The 22,221-nt window shown below is 46.4% G+C and overlaps 1 protein-coding gene across 1 annotated transcript in view; it reads left to right on the top strand.

The window, feature by feature from the left end:
* The window catches only part of TWIST2 (twist family bHLH transcription factor 2), a 73,124-nt gene extending 51,519 nt beyond the window's left edge, over positions 1 to 21,605 (top strand). The window contains exon 2 of the mRNA XM_073304780.1: positions 21,333 to 21,605. The gene's annotated coding sequence lies outside the window, so the exon portion shown is untranslated. The remainder of the gene's footprint in view (positions 1 to 21,332) is intronic.
* The last annotated feature ends 616 nt before the right edge of the window (positions 21,606 to 22,221 follow it).

Here is a 22,221-nt window from a genome sequence, read left to right as displayed (position 1 = left end):
CTGCTCTAAGATGAGCGGTGGGCTGAGGAAGAATCATGATTTTTCCATGGGCAAAGGAGTTGGGGTTTTTAAAAGGGCTATTTGTCATTCCTGTTTTTCCAGGGCAGTTCACAGAATCATAAAATATCAGAGTTGGAAGGGTCCTCAGAATGTCATCTAGTCCAACCCCCTGCTCAAAGCAGGACCAGTCCCCAGTGTTTGCCCCAGATCCCTAAATGGCCCCCTCAAGGATTGAACTCACAATCCTGGGTTTAGCAGGCCAATGCTCAAACCACTGAGCTATCCCTCCCCCCCAGTTAGGCCTGGGTGAGCCCACCTCCCGCCCCAGTGGGCAACATTTAACTGAAATCAGCTTTTCTTGACAGTGAACAGGAGCGGAAGCAGGTATGGGTTGGGGGAGAACCATGGGGCTTACATCTAGCGCAGGGGGAGTGGACTCTTCTGTCCCTGACTGTAAGCTGCCTCTGAGTCGTACATTATCTGGTCCCATTAATGAGAGCGCAGCCTGCAGGAGAGCCTGATGACACACTCTGAGGAGATTTTTCCATTGCCCCTGAACGGGGGCAGATAAATCCTCCAAGATCTGAAATGCCTGAGGTAAATTAAGATTATAGGATTTATTCTTGTCTGCAAAGAATGTTTGGAGCAGACCAAGGGAGCAGGGGAGAATCTGGTGATAGTGCAAAGGGATCACTGTGCGGGAATCAGAGGCTGGAAGGGTATATGTTTTTAATGGTTTCCCAGCTGTAAGAGGCACATACTTGTGGCTTGCTTTTTTTCATCTGCAAGACTTCAGTAGTGGACGGTTGATAAGGGTTCATACCAATGGAGGCAGAAAAACATGAGCAAGGGGTATCTGTTTTCAGTCTATCTTCACTCATGGCATTGGATCTGATTTGGTCTCTTTTTTCCTCATTTTTATGATTATCTGAATTCCTTTCTCCACTTACTTCCTCACGCCTGCAGCCTCGCAGGCAAACGCTGGGCCTTTAGGCAAGCGTAGAAAAAGTGGCTCTGCTTTTGGAGCTGCTGCTCAGCTACTTTCTGTCCAGCTAGGACCACATTTTTAAATAAGCAGGTGCCCAAATTGCGCCTGCAACATAATGCGCATGTGGGCAAATGAGTAAGGGAAAATGGGCATGAAAACTGGATAATTGTGTACACGCATGCACACAGGAGGCAGTGTAATCTGGTGGAAAGAGCACTGGGCCACCATTCAGTAGACCTGGGGTCTATGCCCATCTCTGCTACTGGTTTGCTTGGTGACCATTGGCAGGTCACTTCATCTCCCAGTGCCTCAGTTTCCCCATCTGTAAAATGGACCTCCTTTGTAAAGTGCTTTGAGATCTACTGATGAAAATGCTATATAGAAGCTAGGTATTATATATAATTACCTCTTCTTGGTCCAGGGAACAGGGAACTACCTAGAAATCAGAAGACCTGGATTCTGTTCCTGGCTCCCCTGTGTGATCCTTCTGTGCCTCAGTTTCCCCTTCCACCTTTATCTGTCGAGACCATAAGCTTTTTGGGGCAGTGACTGTCTCTCACTATGTGTCTGCACAGTGCCTAGAGTGATGGGGCCATTGGATATAACTGTAATCTGAATAACAAGTTTGCCTATACACAAAATTATCTGCTTGCCTGCAAAATACACATGTGCAAGGACACAAGGGAGATATCAATTTTTTGCTCCTCATCATTCTCTCATTCCCCCTTCATGCTGTGCGTAACCCAGAGAGCTACCAACAAACAGTAGACATTCCCTTTCTGAAATGCTCCAGGGGTTAAATGCATATGGCTACCCTAAATTTGTTCCTCATTCGTTTTCTCCTACTATAACATACTGCCTTTACTATGCGCATGCCAGTGTGATATTGCCTTCTAGTGGCTAGCCCGCAATGGGGTTCAATAGTTGCTACTGCTATGAGATATGGGAGTTTTCTGTAGAGACCAGTGGTTTGGGAGCAGCAGGACAAATGTTTCCAGATCTCAGACGCACATGTGATTTATACAGTAAGTGTGTCTGTTGTCTGCACACGCGGATTTGTTATATACTACCTACCTTGACTCTTTCATGAGAATTAAGAAACACTGCTCTTCGAGGCTAACCTGAACACAAAGAACTCTGAAAGCATGAGGCAGGCAGCTAGTAAATGCTGAGACAGCTAACGGAGTGTGCCCTGTGTGGATAGCATTGTGTACATATCCCAGCACGCACACACACACATATATATTGTGTTTGTGTATCAGGAGCTATGCAAACATTTTGGATAGAGGTAGGTGGGAAATGCTTTTCCCATCCTGTGAGGAAACTTGGAACGTACCCTAAACCCAGCAAGTAGCATGAGATTCCAGTCCAGATCTGTTTGCCTCAACGTCACCAGAACACCACTCACGCACCCTTTGGAAGGAGGGAACCCTCTGCGGGAGATTTAAGGCTGGATTCAGCAAGGCAGCTAAGCACCTGCTTAATTTTAAGCACATCAGTGGGACTATGCACATACTGAATGTTAGGTATGTGTGTAAGACCTTCGCTGACCTGGGACCTTAAGAAGCTCCACCGGGGAGATTCTCTTCTCTGAAAACATGAGGTGCTCTGCAGCTGAGGAAGGCAGGATGGGCATCCCCAGTTGTGGGGCTCTTAGAGAATGCAGCTGGAAAAGAGCCTCAAAGCCTCGGTAGAGAGACTCACACTAGCCTGCAAACAATAGCATGCCATCTTGAGCCCTCCCAGTTGCTGTGTAGGGATAGCCCTGTTCTAATGAAGTGTTTCTCCTGTAAACTTCCTCCTTCATCTCTTCCCAGCTTCCAGAAACCACGGGGGCTGTACACACTTTGCCTAGTCCCATGTTACAGAGATGAGTGCACACCTACCATGCACCCACAGCCAGCCTCACCCACCACATTCTAAAGGGCATAGGAGTGAGTCCCACTCTGGCTCATTTTAGCAGCTGCCGACAGAAACTCTTTCTCAGCTCCCAACTCACCTTACCGGGTGTTGAGAAACCCATTCCCCCAGCCTCCAATGGCCCTTCTAAGTCACAGCAGCAGTGTTTGACTGGCTATGGCAGTGCCAGCTCAGATACAAAATAGCACCACATACTGCCCTCTTTGTGTGCACCCTTCAGAGTCTTAATGAAAAAGAGCTACTGGGCCCGTTCAGAAGCAGGACTGTGGAAGGTTCATAAGGAGGTCAAAACAAAATCAATTTCCTCCCATACTAGGTCATACCCTGTGCCTCAGAATGGGCTATTTCCTTACTCAGTTGCAGCTTTCAGTTCCCAGCCATGGCAGCCCTAAGGATGTTCAAAACATGGTTGGAAGGAACATTTGAGGATAAAGTGTGCTTTCCACTCCCCTCGTGCTCAAAAACAGCTGGCTCAGACTTTAAAAACAAAAACAAATCACCTTCAGGCATGGAACATTCCAGCCCAAAGATAGCACGTCTCACCAAACGATGATAAGCAGATGAAGGCACAGAGTTAGGATGGAAACTCTTGTGCAACCCTGCACTGTACAATATGCCTAGCTAAAGCAACCATCGCCACAGCCACCAGGTTTGCTGCCCGCCATTTTGGCCACCACGCCAAGGACTGACCCAGGGGTTTCCAGAGGTACAAGTACATGCAGCTACAACTAAAAAGCCAATGTGAGAGCTGTGGGACAAATAGCCTCTGGGTTAGCCACAGAAAGCTCATCCTGGATATCTGAGGCACCCAATCACTTGAATCACCCCCCATACACACACTTATGTGCTGTCCACCAGCAGGGAAGGAACTGGAGACCCCCAGAGATCAAGCTAGAGTTGCTACAGCTTGAGCTGAAGAGGTTCAGTCCAGCAGTGACGGCTGTATATCCCCTGTGGATCGGACATACGTAATGTACACGGGTTATACAGGCAAGGGTGACAGAGGGGACCAGTTAACAAAAACTGAGTTATTTCCACATAGATCTGAAGGGAGGATTTTGCCCTCACCCCTTAGATCTCCATTCTGACTGAGCCCTGGGCAGTCAGGCCATGGAGATAAGATGGCCCCAGCCTCCAGATAGCCATGCATCATTACCTGTACTGCGAGTCCAGGTGTGGGGAGGAGAGCGGGGCTGCATGTCCAGTATCCATGCAGGCAGCAGGAGGGAGCAGATGGAGTCTCTGCTGGGTGGCTGTGAGGTGGGCAGTATGCTAGCTTGGGGTCTGGCCAGTGCAGCATAGAACAGCAGCCATGGGTGCCCTGTGAAGCTGGGGAGCATCCCCCAGTCACACATCATCTCAGTCCAGTCCCTAGAAGGTGGGACATTAGTTCTGTAATGGTCTGTGGTTAGTGCTGTGGGACTTCGCTCTTATATTCCTAATGGTTCCTGGACCTGGTGCTCTCTTGTGCCCTGAGCTGCCCCTCTCTTCTGGCAGCAATGCTCTTCTTCATGCTATTGCAGGATGGGGAGAGCCACTGGCCCTTCTCATGCCCCTACATGGTGCTTTGGGGGAGACAGCAGCACCTGGGAGCAGGAATAGCTTAAGGGATAGGCTCTATCGGCCTGTGCCTAAGGCCCAAGGTTAATTGTGCGTTGTGTGAAAAAAGTATTGCCTCTTGTTTGTATTAAACCTGCTGCCTGTTAATTTCATTTTAGCATTGTGGAAAAGGGTCAATAACACTTCTCTATTCACAGCTAGGCACCTAAATACCTTTGAGAATCTGGGCCTAAGTCTCTAGCTCTCATAGTTAATGCCCAAAAATGTTACCTGAGCATAGCTGCTGCAGTGCTGCCTGCCTGAGTCTGCTGAGAGCCTGAGACACAACTGAACTTCCTCATTCATTTCACCAAGATGTTACCTCCAGGACCCACTGCTCTGGAGTGTGTCTAGCAGAGGAGTGGCCCCTTGCTGCTCATGAGTGGAAGTGGCCTTGCTGCTTTTCCAGGGTGGCAAAATGGACCTCATGCTACTGCCTGAGCAAGTAGCTCTCAGCAAATCCCATACCAGGGAGATAGCATGGGGGTGGGGCCCTGGGAAATCCTGTTTCTATAGCACCTGGCACAATGGGACCCTCTAGGGACTATGATGATAATTACAAAGATAATCTGACCACCTTGTTGTCTTGGGTTTCTCCTGCTTTTTTCCCTTTGGGATTTTTGTTTCCCTTTTATTTATGGGTTTTCACTGTGGGCTGGGGAGATTTGATTCTGACTGATTGTGGCTCTCTCTCTTTTTTTCCCCCTTGCCATTTATTTTTTTTAATATTAATTTCTTCCACATGTGTTTTGTTTCAGGGGGAGGAAGATGGTTTTAGGGCAAACGGAAAACATTCATATGAATAGTATTGATTTTTTTTTTATTTATTTTTTTGGGTGGTGCTTTTGTGGGATGCCAACATCCAATCTAATCAACAGGCAGCTCTGTCACTCAAAAGTTAGACTAGCGGCTGAAAATATAGCTCTCTGTTCCAAGCCCCAGAGTTAGTCAAAAATTAGCTTTGAAGTAAAGATACCACTAAAATGAATAGCATCAGGAGACTTCAAGAGCAGAGGCGGTCTGAGAAGGGAAACGTACAAAGGAGGGAAACACAAAACAACAGCTTAGATTCTGCAGGATGCAGCAAAATCTGCAGCAACACCTTAAGAACATAAGAAAGGCCATACTGGGTCAGACCAAAGGTCCATCCAGCCCAGTATCCTGTCTACCGACAGTGCCAATGCCAGGTGCCCCAGAGGGAGTGAACCTAACAGGTAATGATCTAGTGATCTCTCTCGTGCCATCCATCTCCACCCTCTGACAAACAGAGGCTAGGGACACCATTCCTTACCCATCCTGGCTAATAGCCATTCATGGACTTAACCTCCATGAATTTATCCAGTTCTCTTTGAAACCCTGTTATAGTCCTAGCCTTCACAACCTCCTCAGGCAAGGAGTTCCACAGGTTGACTGTGCGCTGAGTGAAGAAGAACTTCCTTTTATTTGTTTTAAATCTGCTACCCATTAATTTCATTTGGTGGCCCCTAGTTCTTATATTATGGGAACAAGTAAGTAACTTTTCCTTATTCACTTTCTCCACACCACTCATGATTTTATATACCTCTATCATCTCCCCCCTTAGTCTCCTCTTTTCCAAGCTGAAAAGTCCTAGCCTCTTTAATCTCTCCTCATATGGGACCCGTTCCAAACCCCTAATCATTTTAGTTGCCCTTTTCTGAACCTTTTCCAATGCCAACATATCTTTTTTGAGATGAGGGGACCACATCTGTACGCAGTATTCAAGATGTGGGCATACCATGGATTTATATAAGGGCAATAAGATATTCTCTGTCTTATTCTCTATCCCTTTTTAAATGATTCCTAACATCCTGTTTGCTTTTTTGACTGCCGCTGCACACTGCGTGGACGTCTTCAGAGAACTGTCCACGATGACTCCAACATCTTTCTCCTGATTAGTTGTAACTCAATTAGCCCCCAACATACTGCATATATAATTTGGAGTTATTTTTTCCAAAGTGCATTACTTTACATTTATCCACATTAAATTTCATTTGCCATTTTGTTGCCCAATCACTTAGTTTTGTGAGATCTTTTTGAAGTTCTTCACAGTCTGCTTTGGTCTTAACTATCTTGAGCAGTTTAGTATCATCTGCAAACTTTGCCACCTCTCTGTTTAACCCTTAAAGGAAGCATAGACTTTCTGCACCTGTGGATTTCTGTGACCGCTCCCATATAGACAGCAGCAGATGCAGTTCGGTTCAAAATATGCTCTGCAATGTATGTAATGGGAACTCTGTTATTGTTTTAAGTCAAATACAATCTGGCAATGAAGGATGTTTGGTCAGAAACCACATCCCTTCAGAGTAGCCTCAAAGGTAAATGCTCTGATTTCCATTGCTCCCAGTCACAGGGCTGCCGCTAGACAGAATGGGAACTCCTCTCTGGCTTCTCTCACCAATGGTGAAGCACAGGGGGTTTCTTCCTCTAACCTGAATAGTATTTTACTTCCCCAAGATTAAGGGCAGGGGGAGGAAACAGACTATAAACTTCTCGGTGGCTGCAAAAATCAATAACACCTGCTGCAGTTGTGAGCAGCTGGTTCAGAGAAATACAAAGCAGAGGTGCCCCAGTTTGTTGCCTGTTGCTCCTCCTCTCCCAGGGGCTGTCACTTAGGCAGCATGAGGCCTGAGAGCCGCTCCCACTCGGAAAACAAAAGCTATAGCGCTGACTGACGAAGGGGGAGAAGGCTAGCTCACAACCACGGACCTACGGGTGCTGTCTCTTTGCAGGATCCAGGCCTTAGGGAGGCTGTATGCAAGTCAAAAGTTAGTGTTTTCCCTGGACTGCACAATGCCACACGAGTGTAAGTAAGGGGGAATAAGATCCCTCAGGGGCTACCCAGAGCTCAGATCCAGGAACACAGGGGTAAGTGGGAGCTGCATATCTGCTATCCTCTCAAACTGAAGGGGTAGAAGGGGAACAAAGGGAGTCTGTGGTGTCACTGTAACCCATGGCTCCTGGTGTTCTGAGGCCTCCTTCCACAGGGGAGATGAGGCTATTACAGCGCATAGTCCAGAGCCTGCCTGTTTAGCTCAGGCTACAGAGGTGTGGAGGGGTTGTCAGGTCTGGGAAAGGTACTCTGAGCATCACAGATCTTCCCCAGACCTGAAGACCTCTGTGTGGCTTGAAAGCTTGTCTCTCGCACCAACAGACGTTGGTCCAATACAAGATATTACCTCACCCACCTTGTCTCTCTAATATCCCAGGACTGACAAGGCTACTACAACACTGCACACAGTAATTTACTGCTGATAGAGACCAGTAAATTACCACCCCTTCTGCCTGGAGCAAGGAGGTACAATTCTCTCCTGGCAAAGCTATGCGCTGCCCTGCGCTCAGGGCTTTGCCACAAATCTAGTCCCATGCAACCAAGTTACATCTCAGTAAAGGCCTGATCCTGCTGCATTAATTTGCACAGTAGTACCTCCCTGCCCCAGCAGCCCCTCTGATTTCAGCGGGTAAGGTGTTAGCAGGGAGGAGGAGTGGAAGAAGCAAGGCTGTTGTAATAGTGCCATGCTATCACTTACTTTCCCTTCCTGTCTGACTGATTCTCTGACGGAAGGTGATCTCCTCTCGCCTTCATTCAGAGACGCAAAGTGTGAGCCTTGATGGGAAATTATCTCAATAAACTAGGCACCATTGAAGGGCCTAACTACCTTTGCAGATCTGGGCTTCGAGCTTCAGCTTGTAGAAATCATTATAACACTACTGAGGCTGATTACGCCAGCTAGAGACCTGGCCCCACAAGTAACGAAGCATTTTCTGAAATGCCTAAAGAAATAAAAAGCACAGTGTTAAACTATTCGTATTAATTCCAGGTCTTCACAGTTTGATTTCAACCAATGCCAACTTCACCCTGTACAGCAAGCACCATGGGGCTTTGGGCAAATTTCCTTTTACCAAGTGTCTGCTGTTGCGGCCACATTGTAAGTCAGGTTCCACTGATGTACTACAAAGTATTAAGAGGCACCAAGTGAAAGGGGAACTTCAGAATAGTCTTGTGTGGCACAAGCTACAACCTACTAGCAATGACGAGAAGCTGTTTTTGGTAGCGCTTTAAATGAAGCATTGCAGGCTGTAGATTTACCATAATTGTATCCTGTATGTTGACTGGGTTCAGTGGGTGGGTGCTGGGTGATACTGGTGGCCAGAAGGTTAGATTGCATGATCTAGTGGTCCCTTCTCACCTTAGAAAATATAATAGAGCCTTTCAGTGCCCATACAGTGTCCTTTTATAGTGTCTCCCAGCAGCAGATCACAAAATACCTTCTGATCATTAAGCCTTTCAAATTGCTGAGAGAGCCAGAGAAGTATTATAACGGAGGTCCAGAGATGCTAAGGCCCAAATTCTCAAAAGCTATTTAGGCACCTGACTCCCATTACCGAAATGGGAATAAAGCTCCTAAGTACCTCTGAGGGTCTGGGCCTAAGCAATTTGCCCAAGATCAGAAAGGAAATCAAAGAGTACTGAGATCTGCAAACTGCCCACTCTGCACTTTAACCTCACCCTGCATTTTAACCATTCATCCTTCTATTAAAACATCTTAGTGTAACCCTTCCATCAGTTGGAGTCGACAGCAAGGGCTGGGTTTAATATCATCAATGCAACACAGAACCAGCTCAAGCCTCCACCCAGTAACCTGGGAGAATTACACACCACCTCCTGGGCACCTCTGAGAAGCAATACTTCCCCTCTCGCAAGCACAGAGTCTGAGTGTAGAAAAGAACCATTTAATACAAAGGGAGAAAGGAACCCGGCATTAACTTGGGAAAACATCACAAGCAGGATTCATAAGCATAAAATCACATAAAAACACTCACCCCAGAGTACATTAGACAGTGTCCTTTTGCCACAAACCAACAACCAAAAGTTCCTTTAACAAGCCCCCCTCTTCTCCCTCCACCACACCTCATTCACAGTTGTTGCCCTTAGTCAGTGAAGACCCAGAGTTCACAGGTGCATCTCCATGAGTTCATCTCCCACCCTGGCTGGGGCAGGAAAGGCACCTTCCTCACTCTGCTGTACAGGCACTCACTTCGCCGTCAGCTTCTCCACCTCCTCTAGGATGTCTTGAGACCCAACCCCTGAACACAGCTCTCAGCAATTTCAGCCCTTAGTGGGGGAGCCCCACTCCTAGGGCACACTAGACAGTCTTTACTATCAGAGACACTGCCCCAAAGCAGGTCTAAGGCTTAAACCTGGTTCTCGGTAATATCAGCCCTACTAACCTGCAACAGAAAACTCTCAGTTGAGTCTTAATCAGCTCTACTATTATATGACAGAGACAGTAAACAACAAATCACATCTGCAACCTTTCATGGCATCCCAAACACAAATACCTCTCTCTCAACGTCACTGGGCTTTGGCACCCCAGCCCCTGCCTAGCAAGTGCAATTTAAGTGAGGGTGAGCCCCTCAGTGCAGGCCTGCCCAGCACAGTTGTGCTGCCACTGATTCACACAACAAGGATAACAACCCTTTATTACCTCTGCCCCTAATAACAAAGTGACTTGTGATCCAACACCAGCCAAAAACGATCATTTGGGCAAAGCATTCCCATCATGCTGAGCACCTAGGCAAGGTGGGTATGTCCATGCAAACAAGGTTGGCTCCTGAAGTCCTCTTCCCCCACTCATTACTAGATGTCAGGGGAGAGCTCATTCAGACCCTGCACAAGCAAAGTTTTGACCCTGAAAAGGAAGATTTGCCAGTGATTCCAAGCCATCCACTAGGACTTCTCTATTGCTATTGATTTGACATGGAAGATGCTTAGATAACACGGTGATAAGCAGCAGCATAAAACCCTAAGTTAAATAGCTGGATGGATCGGTTTACAATGAACTTGGTAAGCACCATGAAGCAGCAAACTGTTCGGAGTTTCTGAAGGCAATACACACTTGTACTGCTATTTCAGAGAGGCTATGCTGAAACAGTAGTCAGCTGATACCAGTTCTTGTTACTCTGCATTTGCCACACATAAGATCAGTGTCTGCTGGTTTTCCCTGGGCTAGTAGGAGTTAGGGAAGCTGTGTAAGCGATGCACTCAGGAAGGGAGCAGATGAGTACCTCAAAAGCAGCCACCAGCTGAATCCCTTGACAGGCTTTGAAGAGTGCCTTTCTCAGGATAAAAGGATAATAAATGTGTAGCAGTGCCTTGTAGAGGTAGGTGAAAGGTGTGGGAGAAAACACAGAAAAGTTGGTGTAACTTGATGACACCAGTAAGAGTCTATAGGAATTAAACAAAGTCCTATAGAAAATGCTGAAAATACTCAAGACTCTGAATCTTGACTATGCCGATTTACACCAGTTGACAATTTGGCCCTATAGCGTTTCACAGATTATACCGGCCTATAGTTCTGCTACACACAAAAACTGTTAAAAAGTGTTGAGGGCAAAAAGGGTAGGAAATACCAGGATTAAGGGGGCTTGCCCATCCTTAATTCAGCCCCCGAGTGTATTTGCAGTATGAGGCAGTCTTTAATTACATGATCACATACTGTTTTCCCACAACACCCCTGCCTCTTTCAGTGCCCATGGTGGACAGTGCTCAGAATGAGCACCCATTCAATATTGTGTTTTATCCTCATTGTTCAGTGTTCCGCCCTAGGCCTTATTTACTGCATACTATTCAAACCCTGCTCTGAAGACAGAATTATTACTTTCCCTATGTGCTTTTCTATGCTCCTCACTGTAGTATCTGAGTGGTTCACAAGCATGAATGAATTTATATTACAACACCCTGGGGAGATGACCAGTTAACATTATCCCCATTTTACAGATGGGGAACTGAGACACCGAGGGTATGTCTACACTGCAATTAAAAATCTGCTGCTGGCCCATGCCAGCTGACTCAGGCTCATGGGACTTGGGCTGCAGGGCTGTTTCATTGCAGTGTAGATTTCTGGTCTCAGGCTGCACTCTGAGCTCTGGGACCACAGCCACTCACTTTCATTTTTCCTGTTGGGTGCGCCACCCCTGCTCCACCCTGAGACCCTGCCCCCACTCCTCCCCTTCCCGCAAGGCCCCTCCCTCACTCAGCCTCTTCCTGTTCCGTTCTTCCCCCTCCCCCCAGACCCTCCCCTCAATCCACCTCTTCCTGGCCCAGCCCCGCTCTGCCTCCTCCCCCCAGCAGCCCCTGCCCACTGACAAACAGCTGATTGGTGGGTGGCTGGTGGGTGCTATTTTTTTCCAAGGGTGCTCCAGCCTGAGAGCACCTCAGAGTCAATGCCTATGTCTGGGACTTTCCCACTTCACAGGGTCCTAGAGCCCAGCAGGCTCCAGCCCAAGCCCAGCAGTCTACAGTGCAATGAAAGAGCCCCGCAAGCCCAAGTCCCATGAGCCCGAGTCAGCTGGCACAGGCCAGCCATGACTTTTTAATTGCATTGTAGACAGACCCAGAGAGACGAAGGTCAAAAGTATCCACTAATTTTGGATGCCGATTTGAGACATTTAGGACCTGTTTTTTCAGAACACTTAGCATTACATAGCAATTTGTGTGTCCAATTCACAGCTCCCATTGACTTAACTTGTAGCTGTGAGTGCTCAGCACATCTGCAAATAAGCCCCACAGAGTCTGAAGTTGGATACCCAGAAAATGAGAAACACAGTTAGTGGCCACCTGTTAAAAATTTGGTTTAAGCAACTTATCCAGCCACACCCAGCAACTCAGTGGCAGAGGTAGAATCCAGTTCTCCAGGGCAGCTTTCAACCGCCTTAACCACAAAACCATGCTTCCTTTTCCTGTAATCCCCTTCCTCACTCACTGTACACCTTCCAACTACAGCAGCACATGAGGTTGGGGGCTGACAGACAAAACTCGGATTCACCTCCTGAGCAGGTCCATCCCGTGCACTGAATGAGACAGGACTCCAGTGGAGAAAAAAATAGCATGTGATCATGTAACGAAAGATTGTATCATACTGCGTACCCACAAAGGGCTCAATTAAGGTTTCACAAGCAAAAATTCTGGTATTTCCTAACTTTTGAGTGCTTAATTTTTCAACCTCCCTAATGTTCCTTTAATGTATTTTTTGTATATAATTTCCTAGGTAATTTAAAAAGCAAACTGAAAATACAGAAATTCCCTCATGTGGAATCACATTAACACCCACATGGGTCATCAGCAGGGTTGGACTCTTTAGATTCCAGCACAGGCCTCTGCCCCTTGAACCAATTAAGTAACTGACAGCAGTAATAGGTTGTCATCTTCTGAATAACAAAACTCCTTCATAAAGCAGTGTGAGGTCTGTGAATGAAAAGCACTATATAAAAACTAGGTATTATTATTATTGTTATAGGGACCAGCCACTGTAGGGCCATGACACACACACTTTGCCAGTGGGTTTCAGACAGTGTTATTGACGGTGGAGGAATGGTGAGACTCAGAAATCGTGGTTCCATTCCAGGTCTTGAGGGCAGTGTGCTCTAGTAGCTACAGGTTCTTCTGTTCCTCTTTCCCCTAAGCCTGACTTCTTCTACCCATTCCCTCCAGCCTGTCTTTCTCCTAGTCCTGTCTCCCTCCCTACCCCTCAGCCCAGTCTCCATGCACCAGATTTTCAAAATAGCTCAGCACTCAGGAGTTCCCATTTTGATATTGATGAGCAGCTTCTCAAAAGAGTTTAGCATGTAACAGTACAACAGAAAAGTACAGCATTATCACAAAGGTTTATCACTGCCTCTTCCTCCAGTGTCTTTGGTACTGTAATATTTTTGGAAGTTAAAGCGCTACATAAACAGGATTCCTCTGGGCCCTACCCCCCATGGGAGTTACCTCGGCCTTACTAAATATAAGTCCCATGGCCTTACTAAATATATCTTGAATGTGTAGCTGCATCATATACTGTATCACAGACAAATGCTTTTTGTCAGTTGTGGTGCACTTTGTTTGGAAGCTGAGAATATCCCTAGTAAATCTCTCTCCCCTCTTCTGACTGATTTATTTTCTTACATTTAGATACTGCCTAGAGTTTGTACCCATGCAAACAAACAAAATATCACACAGTACCAAAACATTGCAGGTACTTCTGAATAAAGAGACAACAATTGCAGTGAATATATGGGTCTATTGCTGCCAGCCAGACCTGCTCCCTTGTGGTATTGATCATTATTTCTGGAAGCATCACCAACCCATCAGATAAAATGACATTTTAGTCTAGGATATAAGAGAAGATACAGGCACCTGAGAGTAGGGCTATTTTGTTACTTTTATGTCTCAAATAAATAAATAACACTGGAGGCATGCGAAAATGCACACTCTTCTGAACGACACACTGGTTTTGCCCTATTCCTTTGAAATTAGACCCACAGGAAAGTTTCAAGGCAAGCATTAATAGGTAGCTAATGCTGACCAGGTGCTCCTTGTGGAAAACATTTCCGCCCCAACAACAAACAAGGGGCTGTGGGAAGGATGGGGGTCGGAAATCACATTTTTAAAACATTTTCCAGTTGAAATGCTAATGAAAATGCAAATCAGATTCCATGGGGGGAGCAGGTATCGTTTCAATTTAAAAGGCAGGTTCACGGTGGAAGTAGCCATCGTTCTATCAGTAGCAACTTTGTAATTTTACTCAGAGGGCTGAATTCCCTCCTTTCCTCCATGGCTCAGAGTCCCAAGGACTCATGGAGCTATATAAGCAAGGGATGGGTTCATGAATATAAAGGCACTGGAATGGGATTCAAAAGCTACATATTCAATTCCTGGTTCCCTCACAGACTTTTTGTGGGACGTTGGGCAAGTCACTTAATCTACCCTGTACTTCCATGCCCCGCATCTGTAAATGGGGAACAATATTCACTACCTCACTGAGATGAGAGTGAAGTTCATTGGGAGTTGCTCAGACACCACAGTGAGGAGAGCTAACTGGAGCCAGAGTGAAAGCTAGTGGTTCCACACAGCTGTCTACTTTACAGCCATAGTCCACCCTGGTGTAAGGGTACAGCTCCGCTTCCTCAGTTGAGCCGCTCTTACTTATGCCAGCAGTGAATCCTGTCCTTATGGCGAGGCCCAGCACTGCCTGGCTTTGCTTTAAAGTCCTCTCACCCATACCATATAATCTGCAGTGTCACAGGCCCAGAGCCTCAAAGGTATTTAGGTGCCTAACTCCCATGGGGATAGGGCCCAGAGGAATCCTGTTTGTATAGCACTTTAACTCCCATGGGAGTTAGGCACCTAAATACCTTTGAGGATCTGGGCCACAGTCACTCTATAAGTAGCCATGGGCCAGAAGACTGTGTGGTCAAGTTCCCCACTGGCATATTCAAAAAGGCAGCCACTCCAATGCAGAGCTGAGGGGAGATGCAATCTCTCAGAGTTGCCTTTCACTTGACCCCAGGTGAAAGTCTGGGTCTCACAGCACGTATTGAAAAGAGCAGGGGCTATTCCTGTGATCCATACAAAGATGGTTCTTATCATAGCCTGTGCGTGAGCCACGGCTAAGTGCATAGCAACTGCCACATCTGCCCACACAGTCACTGCGTTATCAGTCCAGTTTCTCTCTCATCCCTTTCCAAAGTACTCCGTGCCCTGTGAAACCAAATCCTATACCTAGGGCCCACCCTAGCCGCTGTTTGCCAGGTAGGCCAGTCTCCCTACACAGTCTTGCACACTGTAAGGCAAGAAGAGACAATCATGATCATCTAGTCTGACCTCCTGCATATTGCAGGCCACCGAACCTCACCCAGCCACTCCTGTGATAGGCCCCTCACCTCTGGCTGAGTTACTGAAGTCCTCAAATCATAGTGTAGAGTTCCACCATTTATTCTAGTTCAAACCAGCAAGGAACCCGTGTCCCATGCTGAAGAGGAAGGCAAAAATCCACAGCATTTCTGCCAATCTGACCTGGGGGAAAATTCCTTCCCAACCCCAAATATGGCAATCAGTTAGAGCCTGAGCATGTGGGCGAGATCCACCAGCCACACACCTGGAAAGAATTCTCTGCAGTAACTCGGAGCCCTCCCCATCTAGTGTCCCATCACTGGCCGATGGAGATATTTGCAAATAGCAGTCATAGATGGGCCACATATATTGTAGGCAATCTCATCATACCTTCCCCTCCATAAACTTATCAAGCTCAGTCTTGAAGCCAGTTAGGGGCTGTTGTTTTTTTGGCCCCACTGCTCACCTTGGGTGGCTGTTCCAGAACTTTACGCCTCTGATGGTTAGAAACCTTCATCTGATTTCAAACCTAAACTTGTTGATGGCCAGTTTATATCAATTTGTTCTTGCGTCCTCACTGACCCTTAACTTAAATAACTCCTCTCCCTCCCCGGTATTTATCCCCCTGATTTATTTATAGAGAGCAAGCATATCTCCCCTCAGCCTTTGTTTGGTTAGACTAAACAAGCCAAGCTCTTTGAGTCTCCTCTCGTAAGGTAGGTTCTCCATTCCTCGGATCATCCCAGTAACCCTTCTCTTCACCTTTTCCAATTAGAAGTCACTCTGTCAAGGGAAAGATCTTGTAAATTAAAGCCGATACCAGGGTTACGGCAGGGGTGGCACCCCAGTACTCAGATTCAAACAAAACTGTGTCTTGGGGGATCTGCTTTCCGACAGACTGTATAGTTGTATCATCCAGCCTGATGCGTGATAAGATATCCTAGCTCTTACAGAGCACTTTTCTTCCATAGCGCTCTCAAAGGGTTTTACAAAGGAGGTCAGCATCATGATCCCCATTTTACAGATGGGGAAACTGAGGCACGGGTCAGGGAAGTGACTTGTCTCAGGTGACCCAGCAGGCCAGTGGCCCAGCCTGGAATTAAACCCATGTACCTTGAGTCCCAGTCCCTTGCTCTATACCCTTGGTCCTAACCCCTTTTCCTCAGCCTCCTTGCCACAATTCCGTTCTCCCAATGCACTCCAGCCACCTCCTGAAGGGGGAGGCCTGGTAGCCCTGTGCACACTCTCCTCTATTATTGTTGAGAGAAGGGAACGGCAGGCCCTACACTCCATTCCCAGTCTGTGAAGGGCCAGCAAGTGAGGCACAATGCCCCCCAAAATCGACCTTCAAGGTAGCTTGTCACATGCCCATTTTCCCCCACCACCCTTTGTGCCTCAGTTTCCCCATATGGGAGACAGGTCTAATGCTTACCTACCTGAGAGGTGTGTTGAGAGGCTTAGTTCATTAATGTTCAATTAAAGTGCTGTGAGATCCACTGATGCAACGTGCTGTAATTCTGGACAGCCAGCTGAGATCCCAGGACTCCCCAGGATCCAGTTCACTTCCATTCCCAAGATTTATCCAGCCTCAGGCCAGATTCTGTGCTACACCATACAGGAGGCACAGCACAGGCACCCAGGGTCAGTGGTGGCTCTACACCCACCTAATATTGGGCTTGCTGGGGACTTAAATCCCTGGTGTAATTTAGAGCAGCCCCATGGCCTCTATCTTGCTAAATTGAACTGCCCAAACTAACTGGAATGGAGAGCATTCTGGCCACACCCCCAGCCACCCCTACACCAAATGCTGTGCAGGAAAGCAGAGTATGGCTGCCTATACCTTCCCATTATCAGCCTGAACCCCTTTCATCTCTACACCCAGTATATGGCTAATCTTGGGCTCCCTGACACCTTCCCCTCCCCATGCCTCAGTTTCCCTATGTGTAAAACGAGATTAAAGATACAGACCTCCTTTGTAAAGCCCTTTGAGACCTACTGATGCTAAGTGCTGCATGACATCTAGACATAGTACCATAGCATTTTCCCTGGACACGTGACACAGGGATTTAAGGAAGTGCAGTGTTTAACATTTGCTCCACCCCAAGCAAAGGACTATCCCATGGTGTCTTTCTCCTTCCTCTGCTTTGTTATTCCTCCCACCCTCTCTAACCAATGGGGCTGTAGCAACACAAGTGCAAAGGAAAGCCTTGTCTGTCTTCTGTTGGCACACATTCACACACGCAAGCCACTTCTGTCAGGGCACACCCAACATGTAAGCTTTTCTAAGTGGCCCTGGGCAGTCAGTCAAGTCCTGAACTCTTCTACAGAATGTGGGTGTAATTAGATAATTAATAACTTTTTTAAAAAGGCTAAATGGAAGCTTTCCTTAGAGAGAGGAAATAATTATATATCATTTTTGATATGTGAGCTGAGTCAGCCCTTGCAGGGGAGATACAGTGTCTTCCATGAAAAGCCAAAAAATTAAGCGGGGTGTCCCCTGGGCAGTCGTGGCTTACAGTGCTTGCCTCGCTAGTCTGAGAAGCCGTGGCTGGGCAAATGAACAGCAGCATGTTCATTATTCTTCCTGCGCAGGAAGGAGTCTGTTGGCACAAGAGCCCCTGTTGTCCAGTCATGCTGAAGCGAGATGAGCTCAATACTCCTTGGTGAGATTTAACCACCTGAGCCGAAAGGGTGTTTAGGAGACATTGTGCGGGGCGTGGGTTGGATGGACCCATGGAGCTAGGCTGAAGGGCCACAGATGGATTGAAATGATGAGCTTAACTGTGTGTTTTAAAAGGCCCTAGAGCCCTGGCTCTTTGGATTTGCCCAGGGACATCTAGCTGAAATTTGCTGACAGGCTGGAATGGTGAAGGTTAAACAACACAGTCAGCGCATTACTGATCGGCCCTACAGCTTCCCCAGGAACATGACGCATGGACCCAGACCCAGGTCTGCACAGGCTGCATGATGAGAGGGCTGCTTCCATCTCTGGATTTAAGCCTTTCGCTGCCATCCCGCAAGACACTCTGGAGAGGCTGTAGAGCTGCAGACTAGATTTAAGCTGTGCAGCCTGCTGTGGCGTAGAAATCAGTGGCCTTGTTTTTCTAAGTGCATGGAAGCCTGAGGCTCGCACCCAGACTACTGCCCCCAAAGGGTGGGGAGTAACTGTGTGTATTTGCAACAGGGGCAGCTTCATTGTACAGGGAGAACAGGTAGTCACTGTGAGTGGGTGCTTGGCATTGGCCTACCCCCACTCCCGTGAAAGTCAAAGGCAGTTTTACATTATTTTGCTTTAAAATGTAACATAAAATAGGCAAGTTCTCCTGAGCAGAGCATCATATCTTCACATGTTGTTTGATTAACAGGTCCCATGCAGGGTTTCTGGTACTTTGAATTCTCCAGGCTGGTGAGGGAATGGGGACAGGGAAAATTCCATCTGTACTTTAACATTCCAAATATGCAACCATCAGCACAAGATAAAGTGAGGGCATTTTGCCTCTGTACAGTAAAATAACTATACCTTGACTAGCCCGCATAGCAAAAGAAAAAAAATGATGATGTGCCAGGTACTATATGTGTAACACTGACACACAGGCACCATTGGCTTGATTTCATAATGCAATATATAATGTGACACTCACTTTAAACATGTAATTCAAATAGGTATGGGTCACTGAGTCTCTTTCTCAGGCAAAACTATCCTGGGTAGTTCTTTGTTTGGAAAAGGTTTCTAAGGAATTAAAGGGTTTGGGTTTGGGTTGAGTTAAATGTGCTGGGAATAAATCCTGACAGGTGCATGTTGGTGTCACGGACATTCATGTAGCAGAAATCTTGCTTCTGGGCCAGAAGGCTGTGGTTCAAGTTCTGCGCCACAACTTGGGGTCACGTGACAGCTGAGAGGAACTCGTCCATTAGGGTTCACAGGGTTTTTAGTTAACCCAGATCAGATGGCTTGGTTGTCATGGGTTCATAAACTCCAGACAGTGGCTTGGAGCTTCAGATTCACATCAACACCCCCAGCCATGGAGGTTTTCAAATTTTGGTGTAAAACTTTCACACAGCCCTAGCTCGTATCTAGTGCTGGTTCTGCTGCACAGCGCGGTACTTACAAAGGGGCTGCAATTATCAAGGGCATTAACCTGAGATCCCCTCTGTCCTTCTCTTAGCAGATGATAAAATTCCATAGCGCTTTTCTTAGGGAGTTGATAAAATGCCCCAGTGTTCTATGAGCATAACACTAGCCCTGCTTGTAAGTAACTGCATTGCCATGCTCAGATCCTCAGCTATGGGGAAAACGGTGGATGTGATATATCTTGACTTTAGCAAAGCTTTTGATACGGTCTCCTACGGTATTCTTGCCAGAAAGTTTAAAAAGTATGGATTGGATGAATGGACTATAAGGTGGATAGAAAGCTGGCTAGATTGTCGGGTTCAATGGGTACTGATCAACAGGCTCAATGTCTAGTTGGCAGCTGGTATCAAGCCCCGGGGGTCGGTCCCAGATGTTGGTCCTGGGACCGGTTTTGTTCAACATCTTCATTAATGGATTGCACCCTCAGCAAGTTCATGGATGACACTAAGCTGGAGGGAAAGGTAGATACGCTGGGAAGTAGGGATAGGGTCCAGAGTGACCTAGACAAATTGGAGGATTGGGCTAAAAGAAATCTGATGAGGTTCAACAAGGACAAGTGCAGAGTCCTGCACTTAGGACAGAAGAATCCCATGCACTACTACAGGCTGGGGACTGACTGGCTAAGCAGCAGTTCTGCAGAAAAGGACCTGGGGGTTACAGTGGATGAGAAGCTGGATATGAATCAGCAGTGTGCCCTTGTTGCCAAGAAGGCTAGCAGCATATTGGGCTGCATTAGTAGGAGCATTGCCAGCAGATCGAGGGAAGTGATTATTCCCCTCTATTTGGCACTTGTGAGGCCACATCTGGAGTATTGCGTCCAGTTTTGGGCCCCCCACTGCAGAAAGGATGTCGACAAATTGGAGAGAGTCCAGTGGAAGGCAACAAAATGATTAGGGGGTCGGAGCACAAAAATGATGCGGAGAGGCTGAGGAAACTGAGGGAATTTGATAGCAGCCTTCAACTACCTGAAGGGGGGTTCCAAAGAGGATGGAGCTCGGCTGTTCTCAGTGGTGGCAGATGACAGAACAAGGAGTAATGGTCTCAAGTTGCAGTGGGGGAGGTCTAGGTTGGATATTAGGAAACACTATTTCACTGGGAGGGTGGTGAAGCACTGGAATGGGTTCCCTAGAGAGGTGGTGGAAACGCCATCCTTAGAGGTTTTTAAGGCCCAGCTTGACAAAGCCCTGGCTGGGATGGTTTAGTTGGGATTGGTCCTGCTTTGAGCAGGGGGTTGGACTAGATGACCTCCTGAGGTCCCTTCCAACCCTAATCTTCTATGACTCTATGGCAAGTTTATATCCAGCATAAAATGCACCCTAATTAGCACACCTGAGTATCGCATCATATTATCATCATTCATGGAAACATCTAACCTTCTTTTTGACTCCTGCTAAACTCTTGGCCTTTAAAATCTCCTGTGATGGAGTTCCACTGCCAACATTTTTCCTCTCAGTAGTTTTAAGATGTATTATCATTTCATGTCTCTAGGTGGCTCCGGGTGTTGTGTTATGAGAGAAGGTAAACAGGAGCATCTGAATGACATTCTCTACACCATTCATCACTGCATCTATTTCTACCATGTTAGCTCTTGTTTGTGTCCTCACTAAGCTAAATAATTCTGAACTAATCCTAAAGTTCCCGTCCCTGAATGTCAGGAAGTCTATCTCACCTGGAAGGCTTTCCATACCTCTGTGGGTGCTTGTGGTGGTTTGAATCTGGATTCATGAAAGCAGCTCTGTTCAGGATAGCACTGTAATACATGCTTCACTTTAAGCCTATGTAGAAATCAATGGACTTGTTTTTAAAATGGATGGAGGCCTAAAAGACTGCTGGTGGGGTGGGGAGTAAACATTAAGGGTGTGTCAGTTTAGGTTTAAGTATAATCCTGAAAAAGAATAGATTTAGGCCTTGTTTTCCTGAATCATTGCCTTGATTTGTAAGAGAAAAGGGCTTATCAGAGAACAGGCATAGGAAGATGTCCAGTATGATATGTTTGTTTTTTCTCTCTTTTATTCTAGACTGTCCAGTGTCTGAGACTGAAGTGGAATTGGGACATATCCAAGTTTGTAGCCTCTGAAACCTTAATAACCTCAAGTAAACTGGTCCAAAAGAACCCTCTAGACCTCCCTAGCTCTGAACTCTTGCAGAGCACTTAGACTGAGTGGAAAAACAGCACCGAAGCGAATGGGCTGAAATTTTGCAACATTTCTCCCCAAGAGACTGCCCCAGAATGAAAGAAAAGAAAGGAAAAGAAAACCATGTTGATTGTGTAGTGTCGTTGGGTTTTTGTTTGTGGGTGTGTTTGGTTTTATTTTATTTTTTTCTGAACATCTTAATTCAGGAATACATTTATGAGAAATCTTTCGGGTTGGATTTTATCTTCCCTTTGCTGTATTCTTTTTTTAAAAATGTATATTTTTAACTCAAAATGATTTCTTGTACAATAACATCAAAACTGGACCAAGGCGCTCAGAAAAAAACCATCATGGCCTCCCCAAATCCTGCATGATTTGTTTCAAGTAAAGTCTGGATTACAGATTCTGCTCTCCATACACCCATCACCTCTTCCAATTGCTCCATGATTTGTTACAGCTCAACCCTTTGTTAATGTTTCATTTTCTGTTCCAGTGTATATGTTGCTTATTTGTTTTATTTATTGAGATATTTTTTAACAAGCTAAGAGACTGCAATGTGGCTGTGTATACTGCTTCTCTTGCCACTAAAAATAAAGATGTCCTGCAGCTACCGGAGGTATTTGATTTACTTTGTGATTTCACCGTCCAACACTTAAGCAAAAAGGACACTAAGTTCTTTATTTGTTACTTTCACCTTGTCTACATTTAAACTGCCACACCAGTCACTAAAATCAGTTTCACAGGTTATAGGGCTTACTACAGTGGTAATACA

This window comes from Lepidochelys kempii, chromosome 11 (assembly GCF_965140265.1).
Source record: "Lepidochelys kempii isolate rLepKem1 chromosome 11, rLepKem1.hap2, whole genome shotgun sequence".
Classification (NCBI taxonomy): domain Eukaryota; kingdom Metazoa; phylum Chordata; order Testudines; family Cheloniidae; genus Lepidochelys; species Lepidochelys kempii.
This window is presented reverse-complemented; position numbering and strand designations above follow the sequence as displayed.